General features: G+C 46.3%; 1 protein-coding gene across 1 annotated transcript in view; it reads left to right on the top strand.

The window, feature by feature from the left end:
- The window catches only part of NBAS (NBAS subunit of NRZ tethering complex), a 1,027,824-nt gene that overhangs the window by 962,423 nt on the left and 52,654 nt on the right, over positions 1-12,747 (top strand).

The following is a 12,747-nucleotide window of genomic DNA, read 5'->3' as shown; positions in this document are numbered from 1 at the left end:
ATGAGTATGACGTCATCAAAGGTCATGGTGCGCTGTGATGCGATTGTTGAATTGCATCACGGTGCACAATCTCCCAACAGCAGCGGGTCAGCTGCATTTATTTCCACAGCTGAGGCGCTGCTACTATGCGAGTGGGGTGATGACACTAATGCGTCACATGACACTGGGGAGGGAAAATGGCTTTTTGGGTACAATTTGGCAATTTTCACTTAGGGGTGTACTTTTATTGCCAGCGGTTTAGTCATTAATAGCTGTGTGTTGTTATTTGGAGGGCACACCTAATTTACACTGTTATACAAGCTGCACACTGACTTAGTGTTGTGCCATGTAAAGATATAATAAAATATTTATAAAAATGTGAGGAGTGTACTCACCTTTGTGATATACTCTAGATCAGGGGTGGGGAACCTTTTTACTGCCGGGGGCCATTTGGAAATTTCTGCCAACCTTCGGGGGCCGCACAAAATTATCAATGTGAAAATGAACCAGCTATATTTGGTCAAACAGTTAATTAACTCACCCCTACTGTGGTGGCCGGAGCTGCTTCTCTTTTGTGCGGCTGTGATGTCCGGTGATACTTATGTTGCTTCTCACAGCAGCTTTTCCATGTGTGTCACGGTCTAGAGCGCTGGCAACTCTTTGTGATAATAAGATTGGTAGACCATATACATCACAAAACAGGCACGGGGACTGGTGTATATAAATCTCGGGAGACACATACATGACTGAAGAGGCTGTAGGCATATTCATCACATAGGAGACGCTGGGACTGCTGTATATAAATTACATAGGAGACGCTGGGACTGCTGTATATACATCACATAGGAGACGCTGGGACTGCTCTATATACTGTACATCACAGGAGACTCCTACATCACAGGAGACACTGGGGGGGACATTCAGCACACGAGGGGCTGGGGACATGTATATGCCCCCAGCCCCCTCCTGTGATGTATATGCTTTCATCCTCTCCTTTGATGTATATGCGCCCAGCCTCTCCTGTGAAGTATATGCGCCCAGCCCCTCCTGTGAGATATATTCCCAGCCCCTGCTGTGAAATATATGCTCCCAGCCCCTCGTGTGAGATATATGCTCCCAGCATACAGACATCACTAAGGGGGGGCACACAGACATCACTAAGGGGGGGCACACAGACATCACTAAGGGGGGGGCACACAGACATCACTAAGGGGGGGGCACACAGACATCACTAAGGGGGGGCACACAGACATCACTAAGGGGGGGCCGCACAGACATCACTAAGGGGGGCCGCACAGACATCACTAAGGGGGGGCACAGACATCACTAGGAGTAGACTGGGGGGCATGGACAGCACTTGCAGAGCACAGATATGTGGGGAGGCTGCACACATTACTGGGAGCTGCACACAGCACTGGAGGGAGCACGCTGCACTGGAGAAGGGGAGGGGAGCGGGCGGCACAAAGCTGGAAGCGGTGAGGCTGCTGTGGAACGGAAGCGCAGAGCGCTAAACCCGACCACAAAGTAAGTCCTGAGCACGCTGGCACCTGCCAGCAAAAGAGCTCATTGGTGTGCGCAAGCAGCACATGTGGAGATTTAAAGGGCCGGCGACTGGTAAGACCGCGGCGGAGCCTTATCACAGCCGCCCCCCGGGAATCTGCCCAAGGGCCACAGAAAAGGTCCTGCGGGCCGGAGGTTCCACACCCCTGCTCTAGATGCACAGTTGGATAAATACATACAGTGGGTACGGAAAGTATTTAGACCCCTTGAAATTTTTCACTCTGTTTCATTGCAGCCTTTTGGTACATGCCAAAAAGTTCATTTTTATTCTCATTAATGTACACTCTGCACCCCATCTTGACAGAAAAAATGCAGAAATGTAGAAATCTTTGCAAATTTATTAAAAAAAAAAACCCTGAATATCACATGGTCATAAGTTTTCAGACTCTTTGCTCTGACACTCATATTTGAGTCACATGTTGTCCATTTACTTGTGATCCTCCTTGAGATGGTTCTACTCCTTCATTGGAGTCCAAAGGACCAATAACAAAGGAGTGGCTTTAGAACAACTCTGTGCCCATTCTTGACTGGCCCAGCCATTGCTTTGACCTAAACCCAATTGAGCATCTTTGGAGAGACCTGAAAAGGGTGTCCACCAATGTTCACATCCAGCCTGACGGAACTGGAGAGGATCTGCAAAGAAGAATGGCCGAGGATCCCCAAATCCAGGTGTGAAAAACTTGCACCATTCCCAAGAAGGCACATGGCTGTACTAGCTCAAAAGGTGCTTTTTCTCAATACTGAGCAAAGGGTCTGAATACTTATGATATTTCAGTTTTAGTTTTTAAATAAATTTGCAAAAATTTCTACATTTCTGTTCTTTTTCTGACAAGATTGGATGCAGAGTGTACATTAATGAGAAAAAAAATGAACTTTTTTAATTTACCAGCTGGCTGCAATGAAACAAAGAGTGAAAAATTTAAAGGGGTCTGAATACTTTCCATATGCACTGTAGATGCCCAGCTGGATGGATTCATGGATGGTTGGAGTAGATGGAGCAATGTGTGGATAGATGAATGAATGACTAAGGCTATGTGCGCACGTTGCGTACAGTCACTGCAGAAATTTCTGCAGCGATCTGAAGAACACACGTGCGCTTCAAATCGCTGCAGAAAATGTCCGTAGTGAGAAAAATAAAGCTGATTCCATGCGCTCTGACTGCAGCTCCTCCCATAGACAGAGCAGGAGCTGCAGGCAAAGCGCAGGAAAGAAGTGACATGTCACTTCTTAGAACGCGCGCTTCGGGCAGCAGCCGAAGCGCTGCGCTGTAATACGCCAAGTGCGCACGGCTCCTGCATAATCTTCATAGATTATGCAGGGGACGCAGGACGCATGCAGTTACGCTGCGCTACAAAGCGCAGCGTAACTGCATGTAATTAAGCAAAGTGCGCACATAGCCTAAGGTGAATAAAATACTTAAATGACTTAGATGGGGAGCTGCGTTTATGGATGGAGGGATGGACAGATGTATATGGGGATGGATAGATGTCTTAGTGAATAATATGCTTAGATGATGGGGCTATTTAGCTGCATTGGAGGGATGCGTAACTGGATGAAGGGATGAGTAGATCGACAGAGGGATGGGGAGATGGATGCAGGGATTCGTAACTGGTTGAAGGAATAGATAACTAGATGGAGGGATGCTCCAATGGATGGAGTTTGTCCCAGAGGGATAGTGTGTGTCCCAGAGGGATAGTGTGTGTCCCAGAGGGATAGTGTGTGGCCCTGAGGGATAGTGTGTGGCCCTGAGGGATGGTGGTGTGGCCCTGAGGGATGGTGGTGTGGCCCTGAGGGATGGTGGTGTGGCCCTGAGGGATGGTGGTGTGGCCCTGAGGGATGGTGGTGTGGCCCTGAGGGATGGTGGTGTGGCCCTGAGGGATGGTGGTGTGGCCCTGAGGGATGGTGGTGTGGCCCTGAGGGAGGGTGGTGTGGCCCAGAGGGAGGGTGGTGTGGCCCAGAGGGAGGGTGGTGTGGCCCAGAGGGAGGGTGGTGTGGCCCAGAGGGATGGTGGTGTGGCCCTGAGGGATGGTGGTGTGGCCCTGAGGGAGAGTGGTGTGGCCCTGAGGGAGAGTGGTGTGGCCCAGAGGGTGGGTGGTGTGGCCCAGAGGGAGGGTGGTGTGGCCCAGAGGGAGGGTGGTGTGGCCCAGAGGGTGGGTGGTGTGGCCCAGAGGGAGGGTGGTGTGGCCCAGAGGGAGGGTGGTGTGGCCCAGAGGGTGGGTGGTGTGGCCCAGAGGGTGGGTGGTGTGGCCCAGAGGGTGGGTGGTGTGGCCCAGAGGGTGGGTGGTGTGGCCCAGAGGGAGGGTGGTGTGGCCCAGAGGGAGGGTGGTGTGGCCCAGAGGGAGGGTGGTGTGGCCCAGAGGGAGGGTGGTGTGTGGCCCAGACAGGGTGGCGCGTGGCCCAGACAGGGTGGCATGTGGCCCAGAATGGATTGCGCATAATGCAGACGCATGGAGCGTGATGCAGACGGACAAAGTGTTGCATAGATGGATGGATGGAGGGATGTGTAGCTGGAAGGAGGGATTTGCATATGGATACAATGCTTAGAAGGGGTATTGTGTAGCAGGAAGTGGGGGGATGTGTAGATTGACAAAGGGGTGTACAGATGGATGGAACTATGGCTTAAATGGAAAGATAAGCAGATAGATTGATTGCTACATAGATGGATACATTACATTAGCAGGTGTATGAGATGAGAGATGAGATGTTTCCTGATTGTTTACACATGTAATCCTGAGAATCTTCCAGGCTTACAGTTTTGTGTATCCGCTATTTGCTTCTTTTTATAGCTCGGCTTCCTCATTTATGATTTTGATGGTTTCTCACATTCTACTATATCAAATGTTACTTTAAAATTGCTCTCTCACTCAGCGCAGGATCTCTGCAACCTCCGAATTTATTGCTGGGCACATTGTATCCATGGCGATGGATTGCTTTTTCTTTTTTTCCTTTTTGTTTCTGGATGCTGTGATTTTCATCCAGAAATATCACTTCTCGTGCATCCGACGTACAGCAATTTGGCTGTGTGAATATAAAATATATTGTGGTTGGAAATCTCAGCGCTATGTGTCGGATTTCTCCCGGTGTTAAATGTGACAGGCCGGAGGAAATCCACTTAAAACCCACTTTCCCATCGCCTCCTAGTTATTGCATTGATATCTGTCACTTAGACGGTCGGAGCTGACAGCCGCGCACTTTGACACTGCTTAACCGGCTAAACAAACCATGACTTCATCCCACGTACACCGAGCAGGAAACGAAATCTCTGTATACCACAAATCTCATTTCTGAGGGCATAATAACCTCGTCGGCAGCAGTGCTTACAATGAAGATATTGCTTCCTCACCTCTTCAACTAGGTTTTGTCTTAGTTACGCTATTCCTTTTATAAATGAATCTTTTTTTTATCCTCCACAATCCCCTTTCTTCCGCTCAACACTGGATTCAATATCCAGCCGGCCAATCCATCCGTGACCGGGAGAATTTCATGATGAGCTTGTAGTAGGTTAACCAGAATGATTTGTTTAAAGGAGTTGTCCACTACTTTGACATTGATGAAGGTCATCAGTGTCTCATCAGCCAGGATTCGACATCCCGTACCCCCGCCTATCAGCTGTTCTTGGTCCCGGCGGCAGCACAAGGCAGCCGGAAATGCTCCGTTCCGGCGGTGCTCTGTCTTCTCATAGCGGCACCGGCCAGGTACTGCACATCCGCCTCCTATTGATTAGAATGGGAGGCGGATGTGCAGTACCCGGTTGCAGCTGCTCGCAGATGACGGAGTAGCACCGGAACTGAGCATTTATGGCTGCTTGCTGCCTCTGCCGGGACCGATAACAGCTGATCGGCGGGGGTACGGGATGTCAAATCCTGGCTGAGTGTTGAGCCCTGGCTGACCAGACATTGATGACCTATCCTGAGGATAGGCCATCAATGCCAAAGTAGTGGACAGCCTCTTAGGTTTTACTTTGCAAAGCTGCAACTAATTGTTAAAAGGGAGCTCCACTTTTGGGATGCTCTCATACAACATGGCCAAATAATAGCTCTGTTCAAGCCTCATTAAAAAAAGTCCCTGGGTCACACGATACACTTGAATGCCCTCTGATTATTTACAGAGACAAACACCGGCTTTTTCCAAATTTTTCATAAACATAAGAATCATATGTGCTGACATCATTTAACCAGACATATTTACTCCATTGCCCCTATGGAAGGTTACCTCTGTATAAAGTGCTGCGGGAAGGCTTCCTTTGGCAGCACACAGAGTTCTACGGAGTCATAAGCACTCCATGTTCCTCCATTAGGCTCCATAATAATTAGGCCGCTTTCAAAATGTGTTCCAATCTCCGTTCAGTGGTCCCATCTGGGCTTCCGTCAGAACCCCCCGCAAAATAGGTTTCGGATGTATTCGCCGATGAGGCCATTAACTATAATGGTGCAGACTGAGTCACCGTGTCCTCTCTCGTGCATCATTTTCTGTAGTATACGCTTAAGACCCCGTTACACGCAACGACGTATCTAACGATACGGATTCCGTGATGCACATCCGGCATCGTTAGCGACCTTGTTGCGTGTGATACCAACGAGCGGCCGTTAATGATGGAAAATACTCACCAAATCGTCCATCGTTGACACGTCGTTCATTTAAAAAAAATCATTGATTGTTGATGACGCAGATTGTCCGTCGTTCCTTTGGCAGCACACATCGCTACGTGTGACACCTCGGGAACGACGAACATCACCTTACCTGCGGCCGCCGGCAATGCGGAAGGAAGGAGGTGGGCGGGATGTTACGGTCGCTCATCTCCGCCCCTCTGCTTCTATTGGGCGGCCGCTTAGTGATGCCGCTGTGACGCCGCACGAACCGCCCCTTAGAAAGGAGGCGGTTTGCCGGCCACAGCGACGGCGCTAGGCAGGTAAGTCCGTGTGATGGCTCCTAACGATATTGTGCGCCACGGGCAGCAATTTGCCCGTGATGCACAAACGGCGGGGGCGGGTACGCTCGCTAGTGATATTGCTAGCGATATCGCTACGTGTAAAGCCCCCTTTACTGGAGATGGACTTCCAGATGCAGTCTACATAAACCGAACATTTTTGGAGGAAAGAAAAGCTGGGGGGTTTTTGGGGGGACACCACATCTGAAAACATTGTTTTAACCCCCCAGTGTGAGCCACTCAGAGACTTTCTGCTATTTGGAGCTGCAGAAATTAAAAGAAGTGACAAAAAATGTGCATGCTCATTCTTTATAGCGTTTATTTAGCATTTTTTCACGGTTTCCAAATGGAAGCCACCTGATGAACATGTCGTCTGTGCATACCCTAAATATTATCATGTTCAGTCCTTTTTGACAGAATTGTGAAGGCTGCAGCTGATTCCCAGCCGCTGATTGACTGCAGTGCTCACCTGATATTAAGACTTGGTCTAGGGATATAAACAAAGTAGAAGATGGTGCGGATCTGGGCGGTAAGTATTAATGATGAGTGAGCACTACAGTACTCGGTACTCATAACCAGCAGATTGGAACCTTGTACGGGCTCGAGTACCGAGCATAATGGGAGTCAATGGGGGATTCGAGCATTTTTCCGGAAGATTTCTCGACTTCAGGTGGAAATATCCCATACTGGTCAACCTCTTTTAGGCTTCTTGTTTCTGACATGTTCCTAATAAGTGTCTAGTCACTTTAGAAAGCAATAAGGGTGGCGTTAGCGTTCACTATGATTGTTCTAAAAGATGGATGGGGCAAGATCTTTTGCGTGACCAAGTAACCGGAAAATTAGGTCTTCCTCCAGAACCTGAGAGCAAAGGAAGTCGAGAACACAAGCGGCGCCAAAGGTCCAAAATAATTAAACAGATGGAGAATTAGAATAAAATTTGTACAGATGTTCTGGCCTATTATTGTATCGTGAAGGCCGTTTCTTTTCGCTGTTAATACCTGGTTGCATTTAGCGTTAAAAGATGATTTGATTATAAAATATTGTTTTGAGTTTTTCTCGTGCTTTGGACGATGTAAATAGCTTTTTCATAGTTTTGCGAGGGGACGTGCCAAGTCATGGCAGCCGCTTCCCTGTAAAATAAAGTGGAGGTTACTGAGGGTTGGCAGCAGCTCCTAACACATTTGTTGTTTTCCCTATAAATCAAGGATGTAATCTGTTTCCCTTCTATCCAAATGTGTTATCAGCAGTGGCGGGGATATTGTGCTTCCAAATTACAAGTTTTATCTGGGAAAAAAACAAAAACTACAGAAGGTTTTATCATTCCGACCAGAGCTTTATAATGGCTGGCAGTTACCATATGTCCCAAATGTCACTACGTGAGAGCCAAGGAGTGAGAACTAGTCACAGGAAGCCGAAGCAAGGAACCATTTACAATGTACCAGGTATAAATATAGAAGAATTTACTATACAATGTCTAAATTTAGAAAATATAATACCTTATTTCCTGTGCATAAAGAGGCAGTCGGTTTAATATAACCCATTTTCAAATTATAGAAGTCCCTTATTCAGGATCCCCAATTCTTGACCAAAGAATATGCAGCTATAAAGAGTGTCTCTCGCTCTGGAGGACCTGTCCTGTCCTGCGTTACACTGGAGGACCTGTCCTGTCCTGCGTTACACAGACAACCTCTTAATTTGTAGGGGCATTTTGTAATACTTACTTTTCCCAGTGGAGGCGCTGCAGTACAACTAAACACCTAAAGGGAACCTGTCATCAGGTTTTTCCCTTATGAGCTGCAGCCACCACCAGTGAGCTCTTATGTACAGCATTCCAGAATAGTATATATATGACCCAGGCCGCACTGTATATTCGCTCTGTATCACCTAGGCGGCGGTCCGGTCCGATGAGTGTCGCTGGTCTTGGTCCTGCACCTCCTCTCTTCTCGTGATCACTGTCCTCCTGCCTAGGCTCGTGTACATGATGCGTCCTGGGTCATTCACACAGATAACCCAAGATGGGGAATATGCCAGACCGAGAACAGTGACACCCATCGGACCGGACCACCCCCTAGGTGAGTATTATAAAGTTGTTTTTACGTTATGCAGAGCGCCTTGGGCTCTTATATATAGTATTCTGGAATGCTGTATATATAAGGGTTCACTGGTGGTGGCCGCAGCTCATAAGCGAAAAACCTGGTGACCGATTCCCTTTAATAACAGGATTTTCCATACAATACAGCTGATCACTATGGAACTCAACAAGACTTTAACAACTCTGCTCAACCTGCAATACACGTATGCCACAACCAGAGTGCGTGTGTATAGAGCTGGCTCAGGAACTGTGCCCGCTAACTATTTGGCAAATCCTGGCTGTAATACATAGGTGACTTCTCCCTGTAACAGCAGTGATCGGTCACTGGATACGGTAATGCATATGGTCCATGTATCAGTAAAGTTGGGCACGTCCTCCGAATAGTAGATGCCAGGGGGAGACGACATCTTCACTTTAGGAAACTTGCATACACGGATAGAGAATCGAACTGAAGCTTCACATCTGTGATATGGAGATTTTAGACGAATATTGACCAAGGTGACCATTTGATGTGTATGGCGAGCTCTTGACCTTTCCCTGACAAATTATTTCAGGAAGAGAAAAATTCTCAAAATTCAAGACCTGACGTAGATTTTTCAAAGGAGATAAGCCTCTTCCAGAGGTTCTGCTGATAGCTATCTCATGTGTGGCCCACTTTTGTCTATCTCTTGCTTCACTTTCCATCTAGTGGTGCATTAAAAGGGATATGTCCATTCATAGGAGAAAAAGCGGCACTCACCATCGCCTTGCATAAAAGTCCACCTTATTGAAGAAGGTGGGTTAAAATCATTCGGGAGTGAGTCCGGGTGCAGGCACTCAGGAGGACGACAGCTGTTTTGCACAGCACAGAAGCGCAGGACCTGTAGAAGCACAGGTTGCACAAAACTGCCATTGTCCCCCCTGAGTGCCTGCACCCGGCCTCGCTCCTGCATGATTTTAACGCACCTTCTTCAATAACAAGGACTTTATACAAGGCGATGGTAAGTGCAAGTGCACCACTTGCCAGTGTTATCTGGAGTATCCGATTGGATTCCTTTCTCTGCAGCATCTGACAAGGTATTTTGAGTGGTGTAGAACCACAGTCTGTTTTTGCATTTAAAGGAATAGTTCAGTCATTGTTTCCCCCAAAAGCCAGAGAATAAAATAACAAATATTCACCCCTCTCAGACCATGAAATAACAAATATTCACCCCTCTCAGACCATGAAATAACAAATATTCACCCCTCTGAGCTGCCACTGCTTCAGCAAAGCCAAGATTAAAAGTAGACACAACCAATATGGACTTATTTCTAAGGCAAACATGGTAGTGAACCCATTTCATTTACATTTAAAGAGTTATTACCATTTGTAAAAGTTATGTATCTAAAGGATAGGTAATAACTTGCTTATCAGTAGAGATCCAACTACTGGGACCTGTACCTATCCCTCTGTAAAGCCCCAACCGAATGCAGCGGTAGCCAGTCATGCTCAGTCTCTGCCAGTCCCATAGAAGAGCAACCAAGATGGTAGAAGGTCAGCAAACCATGTCATATGAAGAACGGCTAAAATAACTAGGGATGTTTATTTTGAAAAAGAGAAGGCTGAGAGGAGACTTAATAGCGATCTACAAATATATGAAAGGAAGTCACAGTGCAGAGGGAACTACCCTATTCTCATTAGCACAAGGACGTACAAGAAGCAATGGGATGAAACTAAAAGGAAGGAGATTCAGATTAGGAAAAACTTTCTGACAGTGAGGGCATTCAGAGAGTGGAACAAGCTACCACAGGAGGTGGTGAGCTCTCCATCAATGGAAATCTTCAAGCGGAAGCTGGATAAACATATAGCTGGGATGATTTAGGAAAGCCTGCACTCGCAGGAGGTTGGACCGGATGGCCCTTGAGGTCCCTTCCAACTCTACCATTCCATGATTCTATGATAGAGATTGAGAGGAGTCCTGGTGTGCATTGATCTGCAGGGTGGTCAGATCTCGCTGACTAGCAAGTTTAATTTTTTTCCTATGTATAGCTGATCACTTTATAAGATGGGAATAGCTTTTTAAGTTTTCCGCAGCCCCCGTCAAATAGTCACACTTTGGACAAAGTTTTCTTAAATGGAATCTGTCAGGAGGATCAACCCTCATAAGCAGTCTATATGGGCATGTAGATCATCGGAAGCTGAATAAAATGATACCTTAATATCTACAATTGAATGTCTTATTCCAGAGAAATACACATTTTTCTTAATATGTAAATGAGCTGTTAAGATCTTTGGGCGGTCATAGGTCTCCCTGAGAATCTGCCTCCAGAGCATATACATGAAAGGGGGTATTACCAGTGTGAGACATGTAATGACTGACAGTCTGCTCTCTTGGTCTACTTGTTTCACACTGGTAATGCCCCTTTTCATGAATAAGCTGTAGACGCAGATTCTCAAGAGCTCTATGTCCGGCCCAAAGATCTTAAAAGTTCATTTATATGTTAAGAAAAATGTAGATTTCTCGGGAATAAGACATCAGATTACAAATATCAAGGTATCATATTATTCAGCGTTCTATGACATTCATTCCCATATAGATGGCCTAAAAGGGTTGATCTTATGGACATTTTCCTTTTCACCCCGAACTCTTGTGTTTTATAAAAGACACATGGTCCAGGTCCGCCTGCCGATCATTCGCCTCCTCTGATTATATACTTTGTTTTCCTCCTCCACACATTATGGCGGATGTTTCATAGGAGGCTATTAGTAGGTTCATGTGGCGGAGCTTTTTGATATCCCTTAATAGCATTTATCTGAAGGATTGTTCTACCACTTTTAAAAGAGACGTCATTCTAGGAATAATATTAAGAGATTACCCTTTTATGTCTCGATATCCATACACTATAGTGGAAATAGATTTCCTCCGGGATGCCTGGCCTTATTCTTCAAAGCAGATTAATTTGCCAAAGGCCGATTGCTCAGAAAAGTAATATTTTCCCTTCTTAAGATGACAAAAAAAAAATTCATTGTGATGGGTTGATTGCCAAGTGCATTGATGGAAGTGGCATCCCTCTACCGCTCCGAATGCCATAGTACAGAGGAGATAATTATGGCTTGTGAGGATTTTAATGAACACAACCATGAAAGGGACCTCCATCTTTCCTTCCTTTGTCCGGCTCCGACATTCAGCCTCTTGAAATCTCTGCAGGCTGAGAGAGACGTTTTTTCCGTTTAGGGTCGGCAGTTTTATTTCGAGGAGCTCAAATGTCACCGGAATGAAGCAATATATTTGTGTGGCTCTGGCCCAGCGATTCTTTTCTCCCTCTGCTTTTTTTAACAAAGCACACCACATTTGCCATCTCGCTGAATTTCTATTTTTGTAGTCTCCTCTATAATTAAATAGCTGCAGTATTTCATTTTCCTCTTCACATCTCATTTGGTAATATCATTCATTGCAACTGTTATAAAGAGTCTATCTATAGTCCTGTTTTGCACCTAAAGTGAGTTTCAGAGCAGCCCTATTAAATGCAAGAACTCGCTGGAGAGCTGCTTTTTGCGGCATCCGGCTCTTCTGCAGGTGTGGAGCGCACTGATTAAAAAGTTGAGGGCACGTCGGACAGTTTTCTCATCAGAAAGGATCATTTTAAAGGGCAGTTCCTGTAAGAAGCAGTTTCCTTGTGTGGTCATTTATTGGGGAGTCTGCAAAAGTAGACATCAATAGGAAAGGACCGAAATGCGTCAGCATCATGGCACAGTCACTGCTTTTAGCACATTTTACCGATATGCCTCTAACTAATTTTGACCCATGTATTAATGTGACTGGAGCAGAAGAGGGTGCATGAACAGTGCCGACGCCTGGTTTTAATTGATTTTTGTTGATTTTTCCTCCTAAACTTTCCAAGAGCTAGAACTTTAATTCTTCAGTTGATCATTTTAGATAAGGGTTTTTTGTTTGGTATGAGTTGTAGTTTGTACCATGGTATTGTAATAGGGTGTCCAGTGCCCTACCAACCCCGAATATGTGTGGTGAATTGGGTTATTGCAATGGATTGTATTGATGTACTGTATATGTCTGTGTTATACTGTGTTATTTTCTTCTGTGTTATGGCCGGATGCCATCAGGTGTCACTGGTCCCCCTAGAGTGAGGGAGTGACGGGATGGCAGGGGTTAAGTGGGGAGGGACGGTCCCCAGGACAGGAGGAGATATAGGGAAGACATTTCCTGGTTTT

This window comes from Anomaloglossus baeobatrachus, chromosome 3 (assembly GCF_048569485.1).
Source record: "Anomaloglossus baeobatrachus isolate aAnoBae1 chromosome 3, aAnoBae1.hap1, whole genome shotgun sequence".
In the NCBI taxonomy this organism is placed as follows: domain Eukaryota; kingdom Metazoa; phylum Chordata; class Amphibia; order Anura; family Aromobatidae; genus Anomaloglossus; species Anomaloglossus baeobatrachus.
This window is presented reverse-complemented; position numbering and strand designations above follow the sequence as displayed.